This window comes from Rattus rattus, chromosome 10, assembly GCF_011064425.1.
Source record: "Rattus rattus isolate New Zealand chromosome 10, Rrattus_CSIRO_v1, whole genome shotgun sequence".
NCBI lineage: Eukaryota > Metazoa > Chordata > Mammalia > Rodentia > Muridae > Rattus > Rattus rattus.
The window spans coordinates 83,649,528-83,675,689 of NC_046163.1; the positions used below are offsets into that span (position 1 = coordinate 83,649,528).

The 26,162-nt window shown below is 37.2% G+C and overlaps 1 pseudogene; it reads right to left on the reverse strand.

Annotated features, from left to right (window-relative positions):
- Positions 1–7,304: 7,304 nt before the first annotated feature.
- Positions 7,305–19,462, reverse strand: LOC116910960 (annotated as a pseudogene).
- Between the last annotated feature and the right edge of the window lie 6,700 nt (positions 19,463–26,162).

Sequence of the window (26,162 nt, forward strand, 5' to 3'; positions counted from 1 at the left end):
CAGTGTTTGTCTTGTCCTGTCTTGTCTTGCTTTGTGACTTGTTCTGTAAATGCTTAGTTACTTGGCTTGGGTCTAGACCGTTTGTATTTGGGCAGGCCAGAGAAGGAGCTGACGAGCTCGGACTTCTCCCCCGCAGCCCTGGAAGACGTGCCAAGGGTGTTTGGAGTCCGGTTTTTCGGGGCTCAGCCTATAGCGGAAGGATATGTGGTTTTGGGTTAGAGGAGAGAGGAGAGAGCCGGATCCACTGAAGGATCCGGACCCTTGGTGCTTCCGTCTGAATTTTTGGTTTCAGTTTGACACCGAAGCCGCGCGGTGCGTCTGTCTGTTGCTTGTTTGACTGTTGGAATTGTTTGTCTTCTTTGTGTCCTAATTTTCTTTGAACATCTGTGGAAATTGGTTATAGGATGCTTTGTCTTGGTCTTGTTTGTCTGGTTTGTTTTCTGTGGTATTGTCCAGTGTCTTTTTGGCTTTTGTTTCGTTTTTGGACTTTGGACAGACGACTGTGTTTAAAATCTTGGACTGACGACTGTGTTTGAAATCATGAAACTGTTTGCTTTGTTTGTCAAGGAGTTTTACTTGGTCCTCTTGGTGCTTAACTTAAAAGTTAAAAATAATTTGCTTGAGAAAAATTGTTTTCTGCCTGGGAGTTTTATCTTTCTCTCTTGAGCCTCCTCTCCAAGGAGAGATGCCCCTCCCTTTGCTCCCCCTGTCCAGCCCAGCTGCTATTAACAGTTGTGTATGAAGGACTCCAGGTTAGTGAGTGACCCTGTCTGAAGCAGGTATTAACAAGAGCCTGAAAGCTTCACCTTAGATCCTGAAGAAAATTCTCCCTGTTGCTTAAACATTCACAGCTTCTAAGGAAGGGACAACACAGAGTAGAGAAATGTAGGGGCTGAGGGTGGTGAACATGCAGGCCTGCTAGCAAGCTGCAGGCTGCGCGTGGGCAGTGGCGCAGCTCAGGCCAAGTCAGTGTAAGAGGAGTTTCAAGGTGATGAGGCCTGCCAGGGTTAATGCTTTGACAACAAAAAGATAGCATAGAGTTAGTGGTTGTTTTATGAGACTTTTGGCCCTGAAAAAAATAATTCCAGTTGCTGCCTTCAGTGGCCAGACCTTCAACACTTGCTCACAGAAGGAGAGCGTTCATTAAGAGAAGTTCTTTAAGGGAGCCTGCCTTATCTGCTGGCCCTATTCCAAGAGAGGAGTTGATCTCCAACATTAAGTAACCTTCTCTGTTAGTCATCATTGACATGGAGAGTGCCTTTGATCCTATCCCCACAGCAGCCAGTTCCTGCCCCTGTGGTCAAAATGCCCCAGGTTGGGGGACAGAGAAGCCCCTGAGATAGTTTCGAAGGGAATCTACAACAAACTGTAAAGAACTTTGTTTTGCCAGTCAAAATTTAGAATTCAGGCTTTGGCGGTGGCCAAGGTCAGGATTAATGTTTTCTTTTCCATGGGCCTCTAACCCAGTGAGACAGTTTGGTAAAGGGCTGCTACTGAGGTCCTGAAAGTCCCAGGTGAACCGGTTACAATTCTTTTGTCAGCCACTTGGCATCTAGCACCCAGGTCCTAACCATCTCTCCATCCTTTTGTTATTAGTTCTTAAGTCCAGAGAGATAGTCAGTAACAGATCAGCTCCCTCTCTGCTTGCCGTACTGTTTCACAGACACAAAGCTTGTGCTTATTTTTACAACAGCCTTTTTGTCCCAAAAAGTCCTCCTGGTTTAGCTGTGTGACTAAATGCTATTTGTCCTCTTCAGTGGACCTCTATTCTCAAGATTCTCTTGTTTTCTCACCATCCCATTTGAGATGCTTGTTAGTAACTCTTACAGGTCTTCTTTACCACTAAGAGAAGACAGAATCCTGCTAGAGGCCAGAAAGAATGTTCCAGACATGGATAGAAGACCCTCACTCCTGACTATTGACTTGAATACCCCTGAAGGTAGGGAGTCCTCTGGGTCTGCCGCCAGGCTCCAAGGGTGGGTCTCCAAGGGGCTGGAAAATGCCCCACCAATCTGGCTAAGATAAGAAAAAGATATAGAGAAAAAGTTACAGAAGTTTGAAGGGTTAAGCTAAGTTGCTGAGAGTTAGTGTAAGTTGCAGAGAAACTAAAGTTGAAGTGTGGTTACATAAGTGGACAGCATCTAAAAGCTGTAGAGGAAGGTGCAGAAGATATGAGAGAGAGACTAAAAAAGAGAAAGAAAAAAGAAGGTAAAAAGAGCAGGAAGCTAGGGAAGAAAAGAGACAAAAAGAAGAAGAAGCTAGAGAGCTAAAGAGGGATAAAAGACAGGAGAGGAATACATACTGGCCACAATAGTTAGGGAACCTAAGAAGACAGTACCTGGCAACAGAAGAGAATTCCTAGCTAAAGATCAGTGTGCCTATCGCAAGGAAAAAGGACACTGGGTCAGGGACTGCCCCAGAAAGAACAAGAGGGGCCTCTCCAGCGGCCCGGAAGGCAAGCCTCTTGGTCCTAGAGTGCTGGCTATGCACAAAGATAGAAGGGAAGCCCGCCCAGTTGTTTTGTGAATACGGGGGCCCAACACTCTGTGCTCCTACGCCCAAATGGGCTAGTGTCCAGCAAAAGACCTTGAGTACAGGGGACTACCGGCAACAAATGATACTCATGGACTACCCGAAGAACAGTGGACCTTGGCGTGGGCCGGGTATCCCACTTGTTCCTTGTGATTCCAGACTGCCCCTACGAGTCTAAACCCTGCAACCCTGCTCCCAGACCCCGACCTAGACACCCCCCTTCATGACTGTCAGCAGGTGCTCACTAAAGCACAGGGGTGGCATAAAGATCAGACTGACCAGCCACCAGAGGGGGGAGATGCCATCTGGTTCATAGATGGGAGCAGCTTCCATCTATGGAAAAAGATGGGCTGGGACAGCAGTGGTATGCAGCTGGAATTGGGATGGTTATGGAGAGCTTTTCTAGCTGCTTCTAGAAACTTGGCAGGAATTGGTCTTTGGCCCAGGCTGGGAAGTAAGCTCAGGTAGGAATTTGACTTTGGGTTAGGATAAGATAATAAACTCAGGCAAGAATTTGACTTTGGACTAGGACAGGGAAGTAGGCTCAGATAAGTAATTTACATTTGGGCTAATACAAATCTCAAGGTAAATTCAGCCAAACAATATGACATTCCTCTTATCTTGATCAGTCTGATAAGCCCCTAGAAACAGCGTTCATGGGGTTTTGTTTGTTTGCCTTCTTTGGTCCTTCACTATTTGCGTATATTTCCTTGTTTGTTTCTTAACACAGAACTGACCTTATTATTTGCATATACTTAAAGTGGTATAAAAGCAAACAGGGGAGAAAAAAAAATAAATAAACCTACTTCAGCCACAACACTGACTGGAGTCATGTTATAATGTTGTTTAATTGTCTTTTCCTTTTCAATCTTTGCTCCCTCCCTTGTGACCTGGTTTCATATTTAGCTCACTTGCTCAAATGACACCTTTGTTTTTAGAAAGTCCATTAGTGCTTCCATTTCACTACAGTTTATACTAGAGTTTATAGGTGTATTTAAATTGTTTATCTGATCTTGATTTAACATGGGTAACTATATGTATCTAGTATATTTATATAATATGATATATCTTATTTTTTTTTTTAAGATTGTCATTTAGTGTAAGTGTTCTGAACTTGTCTCTTATAACTGTCATTCACTGTAGATGCCCTAGAGATGGGATATGTTGTGTTTTCATTTTCATTCAAGCTTTAAAATTACAGCTGAATTTCTTTCCTAATTTGTTTTTATACACTTTTCATTCTATAGTAAGCTGATTAGTTTCATAATTAAATTTCTAAGTTTTCTGTTGTTCCTGATATCCAGTTTTAATACGATTGAAAAGCAGTTGTTGATATTGAAAGATCCCCGAAGAGAGACCCTTATTCAAGTCTTGGGAAATCGCGGACCCCAGACACAGAGAGACCATTTTGGATGTAATAAGCAAAGGCGAGGTTTATTACAGAGATCTATTACAGAGATCTCCGGGCCGACACGTATCCCGCGCAGGAGACAGAGGTGTCGACCAGGGAACCTAAAAAGTCAGGGGTTTATATAGGGAAAGCTAGAGGGTTTGGTGCGGTAACACACAGTTGGCTAATTTCTGGCACGGCTATAAGTGATTGGCTCATTCAAGCATAGACAACACAGCAGAAGAACTCGGGCATTCAGGATTTTAGAAGCTAAGGGCTTATCAGGGTTTGAAGGACATCTAGTTAAGGTGTTTCTCTGAGTAAGCTGGGGGAGGTGCCCTTCTGCCAGATGGTTTATGAGTCAGTCCTGATAACTCGGGCTGGTTCCTGCATTCCTTTTCTTTATCTTTATGGTCTGTTAGTCTTAGCGGCAGGGCTGCCTGGACTTGTCTGGGCTTGTTTCTTACAGTTTAGTCCTGAGTCTGTGGATTTTGAAACTTACTCTTTTAATTTTATATTTTTAAACTTTAAATCTGTATAATTTTCCTTTCAATATCAGATCTTGTCTTAGTGGATTGGGGGTTTCCTTCCTTTGTTTCTGTAGCTCTCCCTATATCTTAGGAGAGTATGGTAGCTATTGATTGTCTGGTAAGTGTGCTTCTAAGTTCCTGTAATGCATGGCCACTAATGGTCTTCTGTAGAATATATTTGTGCTATTATGGACTGACACTAGAATGGGTGTATGTGCTAAGATCCATAAGTATTTGATGGTTCCCTAGGGAGTGGAATCAAAGAGGGAAGGCAAGCTCCTGTTGCTGGGCTGAAAGTGAATCTGCAAATGTAAAATGGAGGACAAGGAGAAGAGTGAAGATCAACTACTTGATACCCTGATCTTTGTGGCCAGCATGGTCCCAGGTACAGTACCTCTGGATAGCAGCAGTTGAGACAAAGGTGTTTGGAAAAGGAGGAAGTCCGAATCTCTTATGGTTTTTAAGAATTTCTAGGAAATGGAGGTAGAGATAGAAGGTATGCTCCTCCAGTTGTTCTAAGAGGGCTGGAGGTGAGTCACGAATGATTATAAAAAAACAATAAACAAACAAACAAACAAACAAAAAACATAGAGCTGAAAACTAAATATATGGGAAAATCAATAATAAATCAATAAGGAGCAAGCAGGGCATATATTGCAGTGTAGGATGAATAGAAGCAATTATTAAAATTTTAAACCTAAACAACAATGTATCAGAAGATACACAAAATGCAAATCGATATCAAAGACAAAGTTTCTTGGTTTGAACTAAAAACTGATGCTGAAAAAGCTGAATGTTCTGTTGAAGAATTAAACTGGGGTGAAGGGAAAAATAAAAAAAAAATTAAACTATATCTTTTTCTCTCACATTCCATAAGACTAATGTAAGATCTATAGCTCTTAAATTGCTGTAATTGAACATGAGGAAATAAATCATAATACATGATACATGTTTATATTTAAACATGAGATTCAGAAAAGAAAATAAATGAAAACAAAGCAAACAAACAAACAAAATCCCCAGCTAACTGTCTTTAACTATTATTCAACTTTGTACTGAGGGACCCTGAGGGTTTTTCCAGTGCCACACCCTCCTTACAGCTTCCCTGGCCCACCTGGGGATAGGGTTAGGCCAAGTTCCATTCTCCACCCACAAGAACATAATTGAGTAAAAACATTCGCAGAATGTACTGACTGACCCTCCGAAAAATCCCAGGAAGAGTTGAAATGTGCATTGTGCTTGCTAGCCAATAGATTTAAAGGACAATATGCTTAGCCAATGAGTTTGAACTTTAACCTTGCTGATGTAACCTGTGCCCCTACAAATTATAGAAACTGTTTGTAATAGCCAGTAGAGTGACCTACTAGTCCCTTGCAGTTAGGGACTGATTGAAGCTCAACCCCAATGAGCTAGAAAACAAACCTCTTGTGTTTGCATTGAACTCTGTTTTCCTGTCTCACATGGGAGGTCTCCTGGTAGTTGAGATTCACTTTGAGCATAGAGTACTAGAAGTCATAGAGAGGTAAATCAAGAAAAATAAACAAAAGCTATGATGTTTAAAGTATAATATTAAAATAGGATGTATTTTATCCATAAAATGGTAAAATTTTGCATATAGAAATTGGCAAAGAATCTTAAATGCATAAAATGAATATGCACGTGGTAAAAATCTTACTGTATTTGAGAAGTATATATAAAAATAATCACATCTTATGAAAATGAACAGAGAATGGATTTTAGTTTTATTTATGTGTGTTTGTGTATGTGTACATATGAGAGAGAGAGAGAGAGAGAGAGAGAGAGAACAAGAGAGAGAGAGAGAAAGAGATAGTGTGTGTGGGGGGTCTCTGTGTGATGGTCAGAAGAAAACTTTTAGGACTCAGCTCTTTCTACAATATGGGTTCTAGAAATTTAATTATGGGGTACAAGCATTTTTTACTCACTGAGCCAGCATGCTGGACCAGGAGAACAACATTTTAAACGGGTATTTACAAGTTGTGAGTTAATATTAATTTTTTCCAGAAAGAAATTTCTTGAAAGATAGTCAAGATCCAGAGGTTAGCAAAGTATAAGACATTGTTGAGAAACATAAAATGTCTGAATGAAAGTGGAAATATGACATATTCATGGGGTCCCCAATTAAATAAAATATAGCTGGCCTTTCCTTCCAAATTAACATTAATTAAAAAATTTATTAAAGCAACACAGCAGATGATTTTGTGGAAACTGACAATTTAATTCTTGGTTCCATGGGCAACTATCTATGAACAAGAATAAAGAAGCCTTATTCTTTAGAAATCCAATTACCATCAGATATTTTCTTACTTCAATATCTAGGAATTGATATGGTAAGATCTTTGAAGTGTCAGAACATTAGAACAGCACTTTTTTTAATATATTTTAAAAAGAACAATTTATTTTGAACTAAAATCGAGTTTCATTTAATCCCAATGAACAAGTAAATTGACAACAGAGCGGGAACCTTACCTATTACCATATATTTCAAATAGCATTATTTTAAACTTATATACAATAACACATGGTTACTCTAATAGAAACAGGAAGATAATTGAGACCTGTATCTCTAATGCACAAATGTTCAAATTCATATAATTGGAAGTCACTTGTACAGCTTGAATTTTTCTTTCCCCTCATGCAAATCTTCACAATATGTTTTGGGTCACTTGCAAATAAATTGTAAATTTAGATGATATTCCAATTATAATATTAAATAGTAAGTTTTTCAAGTAAGAATACCTAAAACATACTGCTACTGCTTTGTACTGATGCTATTCTGTGAAGATAAAAGTCTGCCTGTTTGGAGGAGTTGGTAACTGTGTGCCACTCAGTTTCTATTTTCCCTTTAAGCATTTCTTTACTAAATTTTCCAAGGAGAAGAGATGTTCCTCTGCATCTCTGGCACAAGTTTCTTAATAGAATCTACTTAAAAAAGGCATTCTGTATTTCTTCCACTTGGACCAGCTGCATTAAAAATTTGTTAAGAAGTGTCTTCTAGAGGTGCAGGTGGAAGATAATTAGGATTGACACCTATTCCAACATTTAGAAAAAGACAGAATGGATTTGATGTGGAATCATTCACATAAAAAATGACTGTCTAGGAATGTTGAACATTTTAGTAGGGTTATTTGGTTCTCTGGAGTTTAACTTCTTGAGTTCTTTGTATATATTAGATAGTAGCCCTCTATCAGATGTAGGATTGGTAAAGATTTTTCCCAATCTGTTGGTTGCTCTTTGTCCCATTGACAACATCCTCTGCCTTACAGAAGCTTGGCAATTTTATGAGGTCCCATTTGTCAATTCTTGATTTTAGAGTATAAGCCATTGGAAATTCAGGAAATTTTCCCTTATGCCTATGTATTCCAGGCTCTCCCTGACTTTTTCTTCTATTAGTTTCAGTGTATCTGGATTTATGTGGAGGTCCTTGATCCACATGGATTTGAGCTTTGTACAAAGAGATAAGAGTGGAATGATTTGCATTCTTTTCCGTGATGACCACCTGTTGAACCAGCACCATTTGTTGAAAATGCTGTCTTTTTTTCCACTGGATGGTTTTAGTTCTTTTGTGAAGGATCAAGTGACCATAGGTGTGTAGGTTAATTTCTGGATCTTTAGTTCTATTTCACTGATCAGCCTACCTGTCTCTGTACCAATATCATGCAGGTTTTTTTTGTTTGTTTGTTTGTTTTGTTTTGTTTTTAAATCAGGGTTGCTCTGTAATATAGCTTGAGGTCTGGGAAATGCAAATCAAAAAAATTCTGACATTCCACCCCACACTAGTCAGAATGGCTAAGATCAAAAACTCAGATTTGATCAGCAGATTCTGGCAAGGATTTAGAGTAAAAGGAACACTACTTCTTTGTTGATGGGATTGCAAGCTGGTACAACTACTGTGGCAATCAATCTGGCAGTTCTTCAGAAAATTGGCCATGATACCACTTGCAGCCCCAGATATACCACTCCTGGTTATACACTCAAAAGATTCTCCATCATATAACAAGGAGACATGTTCCACTATGTTCATTGCAGCATTATTTATAATAGCCAGAAGCTGAAAAGAACCCAGATGTCCTTCAACAGAAGAATGGGTACACAAATTTGCACAATGGAGTACTACTCAAATATTAAAACAATGACTTCTTGAAATTCTTATGCAAATAGATGGAAATAGAAAATATCTTGAGTGAGGTAACCCAGTCTCAAAAGAACACACATGGTATGCATGATGAATGGATATTAGCCTAAAAGCTCAGAATACCAAAGGTACAATTCATTGACAATATGACTCTCAAGAAGAAAGACCAAAATGTTGATGCTTCAGTCCTTCTAAAAAAGGAGGAACAAAATACTCCTGGGAAATAGAGGGTGTGAGGGACTTGAGAGTAAGATAGGACAGGGAGGAGAAAAAGGATCTGCAGAAACCAGTATGAAAGGAGACAGGGATGTTGTACAGGTCAGGAATTTGAACAGAGCTGTGTAGCAATGGGGACTGGGAAACTGGGGTAGCCACCAGCAAGTCACAGATGTCAGGAAAGCAAGGGACTCTCAGGACCCAACAGGGATGAGATTTTCCAGATATCAGGAAAGCAAGGGTCTGTCAGGACTCAAAAAGGATAAGATTAGCTGAAATCCCCAAGAAAGTGGAGGAAAAAACCTGTAGAAACCATACCCACAGGTCAGCCAAGGCCTCCTGGTTGGGGATGGGACCACCCACGCTTCTTAAAATTTTAATCCAGATTTACTCCTGTCTAAACGAGGTACAGGGACAAAAAGAGTGGAGCAGAGACTGAAGAAAAGGCCAACCAGAGAACGCACTACCTGGGAATTCATCCCATATGCAGCCACCAAAAACAGTCACTATTGCTGATGTCAAAAGTGCTTGCTGACAGGAGCCTGATATGGGAATCTCCTGTGAGGTTCTGCCAGAGCCTTACTGATACAGATTAGAATGCTTGCAGCTAACCATGAGACTTAGCCCAGGGATGCCAATGGTAAAGTTAGAGAAAGGATTGAAGGAGTTGAAGGGGTTTGCAACCCCATGGGAAGAACAACACTATCACTAACCTCCAGAACTCTTAGGGACTAAAACACCAACCAAAGAATACACCTGGTTGGAATAATGGCTCCAGACGCATATAAGCAGAGGATGACATTGTCTGGAATCAGTAGGAGAAGCCCTTGGTGAAGGTTTTTTCCCCAGTGTAGGAGAATGCCAGGGGGTTGAAGTGAAAGTTTGTGGGTGGGAGGAGGATCATCTCGATAGAAGTAGATGGAGGGGAATTGGAGAGGTGTGAACCGGAAATGGGGATATAACATTTGAAATGTAAATACATAAAATGTTTAGTAAACAAATGACTGTCATAATTCTTTAACTTCCTTTCTCTCTAAAGTCCAGGTATGTTTTTAATTCTTCTTTTCCTACGCTTAGTTTGTAAACAACATCCCATACACTAGGATTTTCAGCCAAGGTCACAACTCTTCCAGGCTTGCCTGAGAGCCCATGCTGGTTAGTGCTGTCTTGCCAGAAACACTGGCTGTAGTTTGTGATGTAACCAATCAGCTTGTCCTGGTAGGGGAAGTAAACCTTACAGATGAGCAGTAACCAAACACAGATGTCTTTCTGGACCCTGACCTGCAGCACCTGGGATTTGGAACTGGACTGCTCATGGAGGGACCAACTTAGAAGCTAAGAAAATTAAGTAGGGGTGCCTTTAAATGTGCTCCATAAAAATTTAAAATTCTCTCTCTCTCTCTCTCTCTCTCTCTCACACACACACACACACACACACACACACACACACACACACACACACACACATACACCTCAGGAAAAAAAATAGTTTCAAATGATATTCATCTAAATGAATTAAGTGAAATTTTACCAGCAACACATGGAAACTTCTTTACAATAGGACACATTTTGTAACACAAAACAAATTTTAACAATTTCAGAAAATATAAAATAATTCCATGTTTTCTACCTACCATTATGCAACAACACTTTAAATTGGCAGCAAACAACTCTGCAGTTAGTACATAAACATACGATAATTACCAGCTTACTATGGAAAATAATTAAGTCAAAAAAATTAAGAAAAAAAATAAAATTATTCCTCATGAACATAAAAATAGAAACACAGCCAAACCACAAGGACATATAAAAAGTAGTTCTGATTGGAAAATTTATGTCCTACATGCTTATGTCAAATAATCAAATCAAATCAAAGATAGTACAAGGAAATGACTGAGTACAACTAAATAATTTGGGAATGCAGGAAGAAACCAAACCCAAGTCCCAAAATTGTAAACAGTCCCACCACAAATATAAAGAAAGAGAGCAATATAAAGAATCAAAGTTTCTTTAAGATAAACAAGAGTGACAAATTCAACTACCCAAAAGGAAGAAAGACATGAACTAATCAGGAATGAACAAGGAAACAATATAATAAACCTCATAAACTCAGAATATTATATGCAAATACCTTTAAAACCTACACTCAATTGTACTGTAAATCTAAAAGTGATGAATAAATATCACCAAGCTAAACAGAAATATTCAACCTAAACCAAACATAACAATAAATACTAAAATCAAAATACATATTGAAACAGCAATAAAAAGCATTTCAACTAAAAATAATTTTACACATAAATTTAGAGAGGACATCTACTAGAGTGTAAAAATAATCTACACCTAATACTTCTTAAATTATTAAAAAAAAAATTGAAAGAGCAGAAAACTCCCAAATCCATTCAGTAAAAGCCACTGTTGCTCTCCCACAATAATCAGGTAAAGACACTAGAAAAATCTGCATGCTAATATTCTCATTTAGATAAACATAGATGCCAAGAGATGCAAAAATCATCAATAAAATACTAATATACAGAATATAGGTATGTGTAAGGTCATCCATCAAGGTCAATTTGGCTTTATCTTAGAAAGTCATGGATGGCTCAATACACATACGTTAAAAAAAATTAATAGATTATAAAATTTTTCATAATGTCAATACACATGAGCATTGTAACATGGGCAGCAAAAACCTTTGACAAATGTTAACATGCTGTCACTATAAAAGTCCTGAGAAAAGTAGGATAATGATAATGATCTATGTGTCAGACTCACATCAAATATCCTAAATGAAAAAAGAGTGGAGCAATCTCATTAAATTTGGAATGAGACAGGAATGTCAACTACCCCTTCTTCATTTAATATAGTACTAACTAAGGTGATAAGTAACAAAATGAAATTAAATGGGTATAAATATGAACAAATGTAGTCAAACTATCTATACTTTAAAAAAAAATAGATGTTATGGTATTATTCATAAGAGAGCTCAAAATTTCCACTAGAAAAAAATGTGAGAAAAAAACCAACAATTTAATCAACTTATAATCAACTTACAAATATAATATACCCTTTCTCTATACAAAAATTAACTGAGAAAGAAATTATGGTCACACTCCCATTGACAATAAACTGGAAAAGAACAACATATATCTAACTGATAATGTGAAAATGCTCTACAGTGATGAAAACATCAAATCTCTGAAGAAAGAGATTGAGAAGCACACAGGAAGAACAACAATATGGACTAACCAGACTCCTCAGAGCTCACAGGGACCAAACCACCAACCAAAGAGTATACATCAAAGTATCCATGGCTCCCACTACATATATAACAGAGGACTACCTTATGCAACATTAGTGGTAGGGGGAGCATTGTGTCCAGTGGAGGCTTGTTGACCCAGGGAGGGGGATGAAAGAAGGGTGAGGATGGAGTGTGTGTGTTTGAGGGGGGAAGCGCCCTCTTAGAGGCAATGGGGAGAGAGAATAGGGTGGGGGGGGGCTTGTGAAGGGAAAGATCAGGAAAAGGGACATTTGAAATGTAAATAAATAAAGTAATTAATAAAAAAGAAAAATATCCCATGTTTACTAATAAATACAACTAATAGTATGAAAATGCCCATCATACCAAATAGAATTTACAGATTCCATGTAATTTCAATACAACCCTTCAAAGCATTCTTTCTAGTAACAAAACAACATCATTCTGAAATTTACATGCCTGCTGAAAATATCCCAGATAGACAAGGAAGTCCTCACTGAGAATAATAGAATGATACTAAGGGGACTGCTATTGCAGATTTAAAGACATAATAATGAACAGAAAATGCATAGTGAATTAAAAGAAGCAAAATAAAGACCTATTGAATTTTGAGGGCCAAATATCTGGACAAGGCTTAGCTGTTTCTCTGTAAATCTAAGGCTCAGTTCTTATCTGGACACGTTTTCAAACACACACACATTGTGACCACATTGATTCCTTGTAGTTTTTAATCCAAATCGTTCAGTTTCTCATTTAGACCACAAATGTTGTTTCTTCAGACTTCCTAATCTTTTCAGGTAGTCTCCTTACTTTCTAGTACCTGCAAAGTCAGCAGAGGAGCACGGTGGTAACCAGTGTGAATTTACATAATTAACAGTCATAATGCAATGCCATTCTTTTTGTCAACCCAGACCACCATCTGTGTCATTACTTGGTAGTTAGAAAAAGTCATGTGTTCTTCCCACACTCAAAAGCACAGAATAAGAAAAGGTATGAATACACAAGTAAAACTGCCTTATTGCTAACCTTACATTTTGTCTGCCACATCCCATTTAGAGTGAGGAATGAGTGGGTCACACAAAAAGGGTAAGAAAGAAAAATGGATGAGAACACAAGGCCAACAATCAATATACTCCCACAATGTAGTAGTGTCAGGAGACAGGGATGGTCTCATTAGTGAGGATTGTTTAAAACACATTTCTGTGAATGTAATATTTGCACTGAGATAAACTAACAAAAGAACCTGTGGTTTAAAAAATAAGAACTTCTCAAATTTGGAAACTATCTAAACTATGGAGATACTGAAAGTGTAGGAGTAAGTCTTAAAATGAACTCTTGCTCAGTCTATTTTCAAATGATGGTTTGGGCACTAGGTCTTTACTTATCTTCCAATTAAAGTGAATGCTTAAATTGCTATAGCAGGAAGCCTGTCTTCCAGACAAAGTGTACCAAGTGGCTAATGAGGTGAATAGAAGATCATGAGAGGAAACACCAGGAATTGATGCCTGACGGAACTTTTCTCTGTCTGTGATGTCCAAAGGGCCAGGGGAGATAATACATGAAAGATACAGGCCTCAGAATTTCCTGAGAGAAGGCAAAGGCCAGGGATCATATATTAGGTCATGCCAGTAAAGGAAGACTGTGGTACGTAACTTGGTAGACCATGGAGACAAGAGGTTAATTGAATGGAGAATCTGATGGCTGCTACATCGAAGAGGCAATTTAAAAAAAAAATAAAATAAAAGTCAGAGTCCTTGGACAGATCCAGAGGCTTGTGGAAGAGAGGAAACCATGCTATCAGTTTCTAAGAATGCACAGTGGGAAGGGTAAGCTCAATTCTGGGCTCAAGCAGGTGGTAACAGTACCTACCATGAATTGTTGCAGGCATGCTGATTTTTGTATTTCCATTAAAGATGTCTTTTTCCTTAGGTACATTGAATTTTAAAACATAAACAATAAAAATTGATCAAATATATACAGATAATTTTTGTCCCAGTATACATTTCTAAGCGTCCTTTTTCTGTTCAAAATAAAATGCTTAGCACAGGACTTGGCACATTGGAGATTTTCAAAAAAGTGATGACTGCTATTAGCACAATTTTCTTCAAGATGTTAAAACAAATGGAAGTACAGAGGTATTCTTTAACAATTCATCAATCACTAATTTTATAAGCAATTTGGCAAATCCTTATCAACTCTCTAACAGAGATACTAGGCTCTCACACTTATATGCTAAGACCTAATAAGGTGTTTTTGTAGAGTAAGTAAGGACCAGGTAGTTGTAAACATTGTTTAATAGCTAATTACTATACTTATGACTTGTATATAAAATTTTATTGTAGGCCAAGCAAAGTGCATTGCTGTTAATCATATTTATTGACTTTCCAAGTAGTAGGTAGAGAAAATAAAAGCCATATGTGTTGAGGGTCTTTGCTATATTACTAATGTAACTGGCATAATCAGAAATTATATATATATATATATATATATATGTGTGTGTGTGTGTGTGTGTGTGTGTGTGTGTGTGTGTGTGTTGTGTGTGTGTGTATGTGTGTTATTCCTTCCAAATAAAAGTATAGTGTCAGAGTTACAGAGTTTCACAGTTTCTGAAAACTACTTACTGAAACAGCACATATTTATTAACACTGCTCTAAATAATGAAGGGATATTTGCAGAATAGCTGAGAATGACAGACAGCTTTGAATAACTTGTGCTGGATTGGGGGAGATTATCTTATTTTAAAATGAATACTCACTCTTACATCATGAGTAGATTTACCACATATATTTATTTAAATAATAAAGAAATAACCTCATAGTATGATTATAACAGTGAAATTGGGGGGATGATGCTGAAGAGATAGCTCCACAATTAAGAGCACTTGTCTTTCAGAGGAGCAGAGGTTTGTGCTCAGTATTCATATCAGATATTATCTATAACACTAGCTCAATGGTTATAGTCTTCTGACTTCCGGACATACCACCATGCATGGTGCAAGCATATAGAACTAAATAAATAAAAATAAACTTTTAAGAATAATAACAAGTTGTTAAAGTTTTCTTAAGGATATACTGATAGTTCTAATAATAATGGCAGAGCAAGAGAAAATAATGTCCCCATAAATGTAGACATGACTTGCTTAGTGGCACTGCGCCTGCAATCTCAGATATTCTTTAGTATGAGTTGGGGAAAATCAAACTTTAACTCTTGCCAGGACTAAATTCACAAAAAAAAAAAAAAAAAAAAAAGTCTGCCACATAACAGGTTACCATATTTGGTTACAACTGCATTTTACCTAAGTTCATGAAACAACAGTCTAGTGAAATCACGTAGGAAAAATAGCAAATAAGTACATTCTCTTTACATAAGTAATTCAATTTCTCAATAAATCTTAGGAAACTTGCATGCTTATTTAATTAATATTTTTACATTATATACATGTTTGTGTGTGGAGTTAATTATGTACACATATATACCAAGTCCTGAAAAAGTGAGAAAATGGCTTCAGTTCACCTGTAGTTTGAGTTATATGGGGTTTCCAATGTGTACACTGGAATCCAAACATCATCTTCAAATGTAGTTCTCCTGCTCTTAGGTGCTAAACCTTGCTCTCTAGCTCTGCCACCCTTCCCTCCCTCTCTCCCATTTACCTTTGATTTTCTTTTTCTCCTATGTATATGTTTATTAGCAGGCAAGCATACTGGGATGTTATAAGGTGATTTTTTGTGTCTTTTGTATTTTGTTTGTTTGTTTTTCTGTTGTGAGAAAACACTGACCAAATTACTTTTCAGGAGGAATGTATTTATTTGGGTCACAGTTTGTAGTCTATCATCAAGGGAAACCAGGGTATCTGCTCAAAAAAGGAACCTTGTAGCAGAAACTGAAGCAGAGGCCAATGAGGAAATTATGTTTGGCTGTCTTTGATATGAACACTAGCCCAACTTTTTTTTTTTTTTAACACTAGCCCAACTTTAAAAAGTGATAATGTCCACTATGAAGTGGGCCCTCTTACATAATTAGTATTTAGATATCATATAGCCATGATCACACATCATTCTGAAGAATGCAATTTCTCATTCAAAGCTTCCCACTTCCAGACAACTCTTGATCTTATCAAGTTGTTGGTCAAACTAATCAGTATGTAAAGAAATGCAATATGGCTCATAATGTAAAAGTACTTGCCATATAAGCATGATGACCACAATTGAATCTCTAGGCCATATTTTATAAGAATGCACAAACTTCAGGAATCTGGTGGTGAGCATTTGTGATGGCAGTAGTCCTATAATGCGATGGGAAGCATAGAGAGGAAAATTGCCCTAGAACTACTTGGCCAGCTATTCTGGAGTATACTCCACTGCAAAAGCAACAGAGAGCCTATGCCTTAGAAGGTGAAAATTGAGAGCTGAATTTCTAAACTTAGCCTTTAGTATTGGAAGCACAAAGGTCCTTCCACCCATAAAGCACCAGGGAAACAGAAAAATTAATCATGCAAGTTACCTTTGCAAAGTCAAAGATATAGTAACTATTTTACTCCTAGAAAATTGTATTTGGCAATAGATTTTGTTAATTATCTGTGTTGCTACCTGGAGAGTCTGATCTCACCCAAATTCCTCACAACTTTTATCTTTGACATCTTCCCTAGGCTTTATCTTTAAATTTCTCAGTCAATAGGTCCCATCCATAAGGGAAATGTCACATGCACCTTATAAAATAAATGACATCTACAATATCTGTGTGACAGAGAACAGGTCAGATTTTTTTCTTAGTTTCTTACACTAATACATTCAACCTAAGAAATGAGATAATGTACATTTGAGTTGAGTTTCTATGTATCCTTGTGCACCTGGTATTTTATTAAACTGGTTAACTCAGTTTAAATAAACCAACTGTTGTCAGACTGAAAAAATTTTAACCAGCACTACATCAGGCTGAAAAAGGTTTTCTATCTTGTCTCACACAAATCACTGTAATGCTTGCAGGGATTCCCACAATCCAGTACTCTGATAAGATGCGTATAATGCAGTTGTTGTGATCAAAATGCTACTTACACAGACATGTTCACTTTGTATAAATTGTTTTGACAGATCCTTATGGTTATTGTACTTTTCTTTAGACAAATGTTTAAATAAAATATTCACTTAAATGAACCTGGAAAGATGGCTCAGCATTTATTTTTAATTTATTTTTAATGTTTTTGTATGGAGGTATTTATGAGCACATAAGTACAGGAACCCAAGGAGGCCAGAAGAAGACTGTAGACCACTATAAGTAGAGTGATTCCAATGTGGCTGCTGACAAATGAACTTGGGTAAGACTGCTTATTGGGTTTGCATAAGGATGTCTGCACAAATTGCTAGTACCTATTAAAAAAGGTGGAAATGACATGATAGGTGTACAAAAATATATTTGCTAATGGTAACTTAGAATCTTTTGTGAAACTTCACAGTTTCAGAAAGTCAACTCTAACTGTATAGAAGTTCATTAAGATATAGACTTCTTTTCTGATTAATTTTTCTCAGTAATATTTTTTATTTGCCAGTTCTTTGAAACAAAGCTTTAAATAAATTAACAACTCAGCTGATCACACATGCTATAGAGAAGCTGATAGTAGGAGTGGTAGGGATTACAACTGGTACAGAGTATTCACTAGAAGGTCATATTGAGGGGAAAATTTAAAGATGACCTAAAATAATGAGGAATAAGATGTTTGGACATGAAAAAGACAAATTGCTTAGTAGACAAAAAAGGCAAATATGCAACACTGTGGTAGGCTTGTGGATTCCAAAGGACAACCAAGTGTTTAGAGAAGGATAATTGGGGAGAAAAGTGGGAGTTGATGAGGTCAGGGAAACAAATGATTTAGGTCCAAGGGACTCACAGGTCAGCATAAGGCTTTCCTTCTTCATAAGGAGTGAGTTGGGGAGTTTGCTGTGAAAGATTAGATGTGGGAAGAGTTAAGGATTGACTGGAAAGTAACTCGATCACTTGGGCAGACTGTGTTGAAAATGAAAGCAAAAAATCTTTGAGGCACACCTATGTAATTCCCAGTACTATCTATAACAGGAGAACCTAAGGACAGAGGTAACTTGTGCCTCAGAGAGATATAAGGATTGTCTGGCTTAGATTGGGGAGGATAGTTGAATGGGTTTACTATCAAGTCAGCTAAAGCATACTAGAATAATTTAGGAAAACTCCCAGGATGGCTTTGAATGATGAAAATGGAACCCAGAGAAAATACAGGCCAGGGTAGTAGAAAGGGTCAGTTCTGGATGTGAATTGAAGATGCCGCTTAGATGTTCAAGGAGAAATGTTGAAAAGGTAGTTAGGTGAGTATGTCTAGGATAACCTCAAGCCCTAGAAGGAACATTCTAATTTTAGTTCCATTTGCATATAGATTATATCTGAAGCCTAGAGACTTGATGGAATAATAAAAGAGATGACCTTGGAAAAAGTAAGATAATGAGTCTGAGACTCCTCAAGGTATAATCTTTAGCCCTGACCTGTAAATCCATTGACTGACAACCCATGATTTTAGCTGTGTTTACCTGGAGAAGGTTGGACAAAATTATGGGAACATGCAACAGAAAGCACAGTCAAGAAAAAAGGCCCTGCATGCCGACATCTGGTTTCCATCCTTTACTGCCAAAAGAAAGAATATTCAGATACCACAGATAAATCCCAAACTGCCCACAGAGACAGTCCATACTTCCCTAAGGATGCCTCAAACAGAAATTTGAAAGACAATACATAAACTGTGAATCCTTAGGCCAAGATAATTTATAACCTTTCAGATTGTTGAAAGTCTCTTTCATTGCTAAATTCAAAGAATTTCCTTCACATATCCCCCATTTAACTTTGTTTACTAAAGAAAATCCCTTAATTTTTAAATCTTTTAATGAATTACACTCTTTAAATAATGTAACATACTAAGTCACATTTTCTTTACTCACTGTAGATGTGACTATTTGGTCTCTGCTTTGAAAGTCTTTAAAAAAATTAGACAAAAACACATACTTTTGAAGCAAAAACAGCTAATGCTTGGGGAAATAGTTGCTATTCTTTTTTTTTTTCATCTACCATTGAAAAATCTCTGTGGCTTTGCCATTTACTTTTCTTCTCCTTTTTCTTCTAATTAAGGAAATAGGAATAGCAAAGTAGAAAAAGGAGGCAATTATTAATCTGAAACTCTGACAAAACCATGAAATATTTCAATTTGTACATATTTTTATCTTATTTCCAAAAATATTTCTTTATTTATTTCAAATTAAATCAATTCTGACTCCAGGCCATTTGTCAAAGTTAAAGAGGAACAAGTTCCTTCTGTGTTGGGACACTCTTACCTTGTTAGGCATCATTTCAGAATCCCTAAAGGCTACCATGTTCTGCAGCTATTAATTCATACCCTCTGATATTTTTTCCTTTAGTGGTACACAGTAGTAGGTCTTTGTATATTATTAGTTTCTTGATTCTATCTGCATTCTTATTTCTGTATCAAACTTTCACAGTGTCACTATCAATAAAATTAAGAGACATTTGGCCTCTGGTGTAGTCTTCCTACAACACAGTCTTGCTACATGATTGCTTGTCACATTTCTGTGATGTAGAATTTGGAGTAGAACACAATACCCTCTGATCTAGGCATTTGTTCTCTTTGGAGATGTTTTGAAAGGTTTTGTATCCATTATATGTATATGTTAGACTATGTATCTCTATATGCATATATTATATATGAATATATTTATTATGTATACACATATACATATAAATGTACAGATATGTGTGTGTTTATCAATATACACAGCATTTTAAATATCTCTGTACATGTATGCATAATCTGTTCTATGTATCATCTATCAGTCCTCAATGTATATATAATCTATCATTTCTATCTTTTATGTATCTATATCATTTATCTGTCTAATACATTGATCATATAGTGTGTGTGTGTGTGTGTGTATGTGTGTGTATGTGTAAAATCTATCCATCTATATTTATTTATCATTATCTTTGTCTCTGTTGATCTCATCTATTTCATCCCCATTTATCTATGCTAACTTGGTTCTCACCAAAGCTTCAAAGCTTTCTTTTTGTGGATCCTTAGAGAAGGAATGGCTGTGTTGGGAAACACCTGATTTGAGGAAGAACATAAATATTAGCAGCACTTTCAAACAAAGTCTTGATTACACTTTGTGACCTGATATCATTTCATATTATTTAATGTTGTATAACAGGAAACGATCAAGAATCTTCATAGATTTTAGATTCTCATTATTTTGTTTTCTTGTGTAACTCTAGCCCAACTGCTTACTCAGATTCTTTGTGCATGTTTCTTTATTACCAAATATTGCTATGTTTTCCAATTACTTGCATGTTGCTAAAAAGGCTAAATGAATTATACTCTAGAAGGGCTAAGAAAGTTTCCAGGTACCTGTTAACATTCTATAGTAATGCTTCATGTTTATTAGTCATATTCTAAAACTCAGAACTCGGGTCTCATTCTCTGATTGAGAATCTATCAATATGATCTTCACAATCAATGGATCCAACCTTAATTCTTTTAACTGATGGACCATGATGTAAGCTATAAAAATTTCCTAAGTTAGTGTATTCATCTGAAAAAAAAAACAGATGAACATTTGTAGGTGTTGTAAGAAACAACGCCTTTGAATTCCTTACTAAATTCTTAGAAAGTTTCAGGTTCTTCTCTGATTTTATGATACTATCACAATTTTGACAAATAAAAGCTGTTTCTAAACTTCTTCTCTCTCCTTTTCCTTATTGCAATTTGGATGAATTAATTTTCTCATTACCAAAAAATATCCTAACAAAATAAATTTAAAGTGGGAAGTTTAAATTTATTTTGGCCCCCAGTTTGAGGGTATAGTTCATCGTGGACAGAAATGATGTAACAGCAGGAGAGTGAAATGTCTGATCACATTTTATCCACAGTCAGAAAGCAGAGAAGGAAATGTTGTTGACTAGAAGACTTTCTGCTTTTTATTTAGTTTAGGTTATTCAACCTATAGATGAAACTACTCACAATTAGAGTGAGACTTCATACCTCTGGTAACACAGTCTGTGAACTTCTATGCTGGATATATTTCTATTGTGATTCTAAATCTCATCAAGTTAATTTTTAAGATTAGCCATCATTCAAAGCAAGACACAAGGTGGACATGTGAGTATATATAAAAGCTTGTTGAATTTAGTTAACTAAGAAGTTGGAACAAATTACCCTTCAAATAGCTTTCCCCATCCTTATAAAATGTATACCGTCTGTGGACCGGGTCTGGTTACAGGACTCATCTCCAAGTTACATTCATTCTTCATGATGTGAAGTCTGACTAGGACATAGTTCTTGCCATGATGCTCTATTTCTCAGGACAGGCTGCCTAAATAGAAGCAGATGCAGTGTTATTGGCCTATAGTCACCATTAGAAAGGCCTCCAGATTGCTTACAGGAATGCATCTAGTAGCCTTTTGGGGCCAAATTTAACACATGGGCCTTTTAGCAGTATTAATGACTGTCCTCAAATGTGCTCAGACAAATGCCATATATATTCAGATGTCTTCCAACTCACCATGTGTGGCCAGGGTGATTGGCACAAGGGAGTAATATGCTCTTGATGGACAAGTTTACATGCTGTGTGATTTGTAGAGGGGTTCAGGTCACATCAATTCTTTTGAATGAATTCTATCTATCACTTTTTATCATTTATCCAACTCTCATCTTTTCATATCTATCCATTTATCAAACTACATGATTTGTTATATATCTATCAAAATATGTATGAATTAACTAAGCATCATCTTTATCATCACTCATCTATTATCAATTTAATCAAAATATATCATTATAAATCTATCATGTATATATTATCTACCTATCTGTGAACTATTTATCAATTTTAATTCAGTGCTCAGCAGTCAAAGATTTATCGTATGCGTTTGGTGTGCCCATACATTGTATGCCACCATAGAAGAGAATTGCTTATTCCCGTGCACTGAATTAACAGCATCTTTTCACACATAATTATTGGAGTGTGTATTAATTATCTATTTCTTTTAGTTAAAATATTCCACCTGGAAATGAGGAAGTCACCTGGTAAAACACCAAAAGCCAAGAGAACTTGAGAAACGGAAGGAGCTCAAAGAGCTACAGGATTCACAGAATTCCCTGCCACACTTGGGACTGATTTAATAAAGCATACAGGTGGGGAAGGGAAATTCAGATATGCAGCAGGATGAAATTTTTATGTGGGTTTCCTGGTAATTCTGTGCCTTTGTACCTCTGCTGTCATATATAATCCTAGTAAACTGAATAGTTTATAAGTCTATCTGGTAGAATAGTATATCCTTTATCTGAGATGACTAGACAGGAATTTGTTCATAACTTTCCCAGGAAATGTCACACAACAGAGTAAATGTATGCTTAACATTGGCATGTCAATGGAGTGTTCTGATGACAGCAAGTAGTTATATGCCATTTTATAGATAAGCATGAGTTATAAAAGCTTAGGCCTTTTCTGGTTTGACCCTTTAATGTTAACAGCCAACTAATACAAACATCTACAAGCATCTGCATCCAGCTGTTCTTGAAACTACAGTTTTGGTTTAGCACATTTCAAAATTTTTCTCACACCACTTTCAGTATGAAATGTGTGTTTCCCAAATGTGTTAACGTTTGGAGGTTGTGGTGTTATTCAGGTTTTTGGTACATACTGAGTTCTTGCATTTGTCTTTTATTTTTCATGGGTAAACTGTAATTTTTCCCATTTGAAATGATAGATGACCATGTAACTGGCATTGAGAAAAGACATTTTATTAGAAGTATTACTGCATTACCTCTAGATGGGAGCTTGAAATGCAATGTTTGATTCCTTCTCCTACTTCCATATAAGATTAGGTGAGGAGTTAAGCTCCATTAGCCTGAATGGCTGCCCTTGGCTTATTTTGTGGGGGGAAAATGCATGTTTCATGTAGAAACTTATTGAGTGTTAGGGCTGCTCATCATGGAGGCCAAAACTGGCCCAATTTGCCTGAATTTGGAAATGTAAGACAAATAGCAGTTATGAGAGAACCAGTGTAATGAAAGACAGAATGAATGGGTACTGACCCTTTTTTAATATGGTGTCTCAGAATCAAAAGACCCCCTAATTCTCCATTTCTGTATTTCCTTAAAATTATGAATCATTAAATTGCAAATGTGGTCTCCTCCAGGTTTTCATTAGGCAGTATCACTGACCTGGACTGCCAGTTGACTATCTTTCTAGTCCAGTACTTTTCATTCCATTTTATTGTACAAGCCTGATATAAGTAAAATGATAGACAGTGTGACTTAAACTTTTCCCACACTCAGCTCCCAATGTGAACATGTGGGTAGAAATAATTACATTTTTCTCCATGAATTGTATTTATTTCCCTTGTTTTTGCTTATTACTGATAAGATGACAAAGCTCATATATAATTACTTTATTGTCTGTATGATGTACATTTACAGACATATTCTTGTGTGTGAGTACAGGTATATGCCATCATCATTAGGGTGTAAGAAGACAATCTTGGTTGTGGTCCTCCGTGTATACCATGTGTGAGAAGGGCAATTTTGTTGTTTGCCTCAGCATGTACCAGGCTACTTGGCCTATGAGCTTCCAGGAGTTCTCCTGTTTTGCTTCATATCATGCTTCCAGGCACGCTACAATGCTTTGCTTTTATAGCCTTTTCTTATTTCATTATTCTTGATAGTTAGTGTCTACAGTAGCAGCTGCACTGGGGTTCTGATTGTATTGAAGATGAATTCAAACAAATTCAAAGAAACAAATGTGTGTCTAGGCTAGGTTTGCCAACTTTCAAATTTAGTCTGCATTGTACAAGTTTCTAGGGAACATGGAAACAACTTTATGAAAGGTGTCCTGCAACTAGGAGAAATTCTACAGTGCTATGTTCTGGAGTATCTGCTTAAGTGTCAGTTTCCAGCTTCATCCATGTTGAAGACATTTTTACTTTACATGATAATCCTATTGTCACAAAAAATAAAAACGAATTAGAGAAATTTGAGTTATATTATTGTTAAAGTTTTGGCTGTAACATTATTGTTTACAAACGAAGTCACTTTTCTGGACTTTGTCCATTGTCAAATTAATTAGCCCTTTATGGTAACCATAGCTGGCACATCTTGTATTCCAACAGATGGCAAGGACATATTTCTGTTAACACCCACATAGAGATGAGATCTGCAGATCATATCCATTTCCAAGAGAAAATGCAACAATTTTGGCATTCTGGTATCTAAACAAAAAGTAGGAAAATGAATCTCCCTCCAAGCTCAACACACAGCAAATATTGAAAGGTGAGTGTCCACCAGAGAAGTAGGATTTACTTGATAATTCTCCACAATAGTTCTGTGAATGAGACCTGATATAGCTATATGAATTTCAGACCAATCTAGTGTACATAATGATTATAGGTGTCTACACTCTAGCCAGCCTGGATATATATGTAAGATTTTACCCATATGCACACCAAAAGAGAAAAAAAAAATAAAAAGGGGGAAGCAAGAAAGGGTAGGAGGAAAAAGAGAAGGTGGAAAAGGAAGGAATAAAGGAGCATATAAAGAGAGGGGAGAAATGAAAAAAATAGCTATGTTTGTGGCAAGGGACAATGAAGACCATGTTCACCCTTAGTAGCCTCTGGTGTCACTGTTGAAATATAGGAGATGTCAACCCTCCTGCCAAAATTCTGACTGTTTCTGTTTCTCCCTGATGGAAAATAACATATTCCACCAGGTCCATGAATTCTAGGAGAATGAGAGGCCTTCTAATTATTGTTCCCCTAGGAAGTGTACAGGGCAAGGATTCTGGTGGCACAGCATCACATGCATGTAATAGGGGCCAAACGTAACCCTCAAACCTACTTTTTTCCATCTTCTAAGTAACCTAATAACAAAATAATTCAAAACTAGGGAAGCATTTGGAACACATGGGCACTGGAAAAAATTTCCTGAACAAAACACCCAGGCTTATGCTCTAAGATCAAGAATCGACAATTGGGATCTCATAAAACTGCAAAGCTTCTGTAAGGCAAAGGACACTGTGGTTAGGACAAAACGGCAACCAACAGATTGGGAAAAGATCTTTACCAATCCTACAACAGATAGAGGGCTTATATCCAAAGTATACAAAGAACTGAAGAAGTTAGACAGCAGGGAGGCAAATAACCCTATTAAAAAATGGGGTTCAGAGCTAAACAGAGAATTCACAGCTGAGGAATGCCGAATGGCTGAGAAACACCTAAAGAAATGTTCAACATCGTTAGTCATAAGGGAAATGCAAATCAAAACAACCCTGAGATTTCACCTCACACCAGTGAGAATGGCTAAGATCAAAAACTCAGGTGACAGCAAATGCTGGCGAGGATGTGGAGAAAGGGGAACACTCCTCCATTGTTGGTGGGATTGCAGACTGCTACAACCATTCTGGAAATCAGTCTGGAGGTTCCTCAGAAAATTGGACATTGAACTGCCTGAGGATCCAGCTATACCTCTCCTGGGCATATACCCAAAAGATGCCCCAACATATAAAAAAGACACGTGCTCCACTATGTTCATCGCAGCCTTATTTATAATAGCCAGAAGCTGGAAAGAACCCAGATGCCCTTCAACAGAGGAATGGATACAGAAAATGTGGTACATCTACACAATGGAATATTACTCAGCTATCAAAAACAATGACTTTATGAAATTCGTAGGCAAATGGTTGGAACTGGAAACTATCATCCTGAGTGAGCTAACCCAATCACAGAAAGACATACATGGTATGTACTCATTGATAAGTGGCTATTAGCCCAAATGCTTGAATTACCCTAGATGCCTAGAACAAATGAAACTCAAGACGGATGATCAAAATGTGAATGCAGATCGCTCCTGAGAGACACAGCCAGAATACAGCAAATACAGAGGCGTATGCCAGCAGGAAACCACTGAACTGAGAACAGGACCCCTGTTGAAGGAATCAGAGAAAGAACTGGAAGAGCTTGAAGGAGCTGGAGACCCCATATGTACAGCAATGCCAACCAACCAGA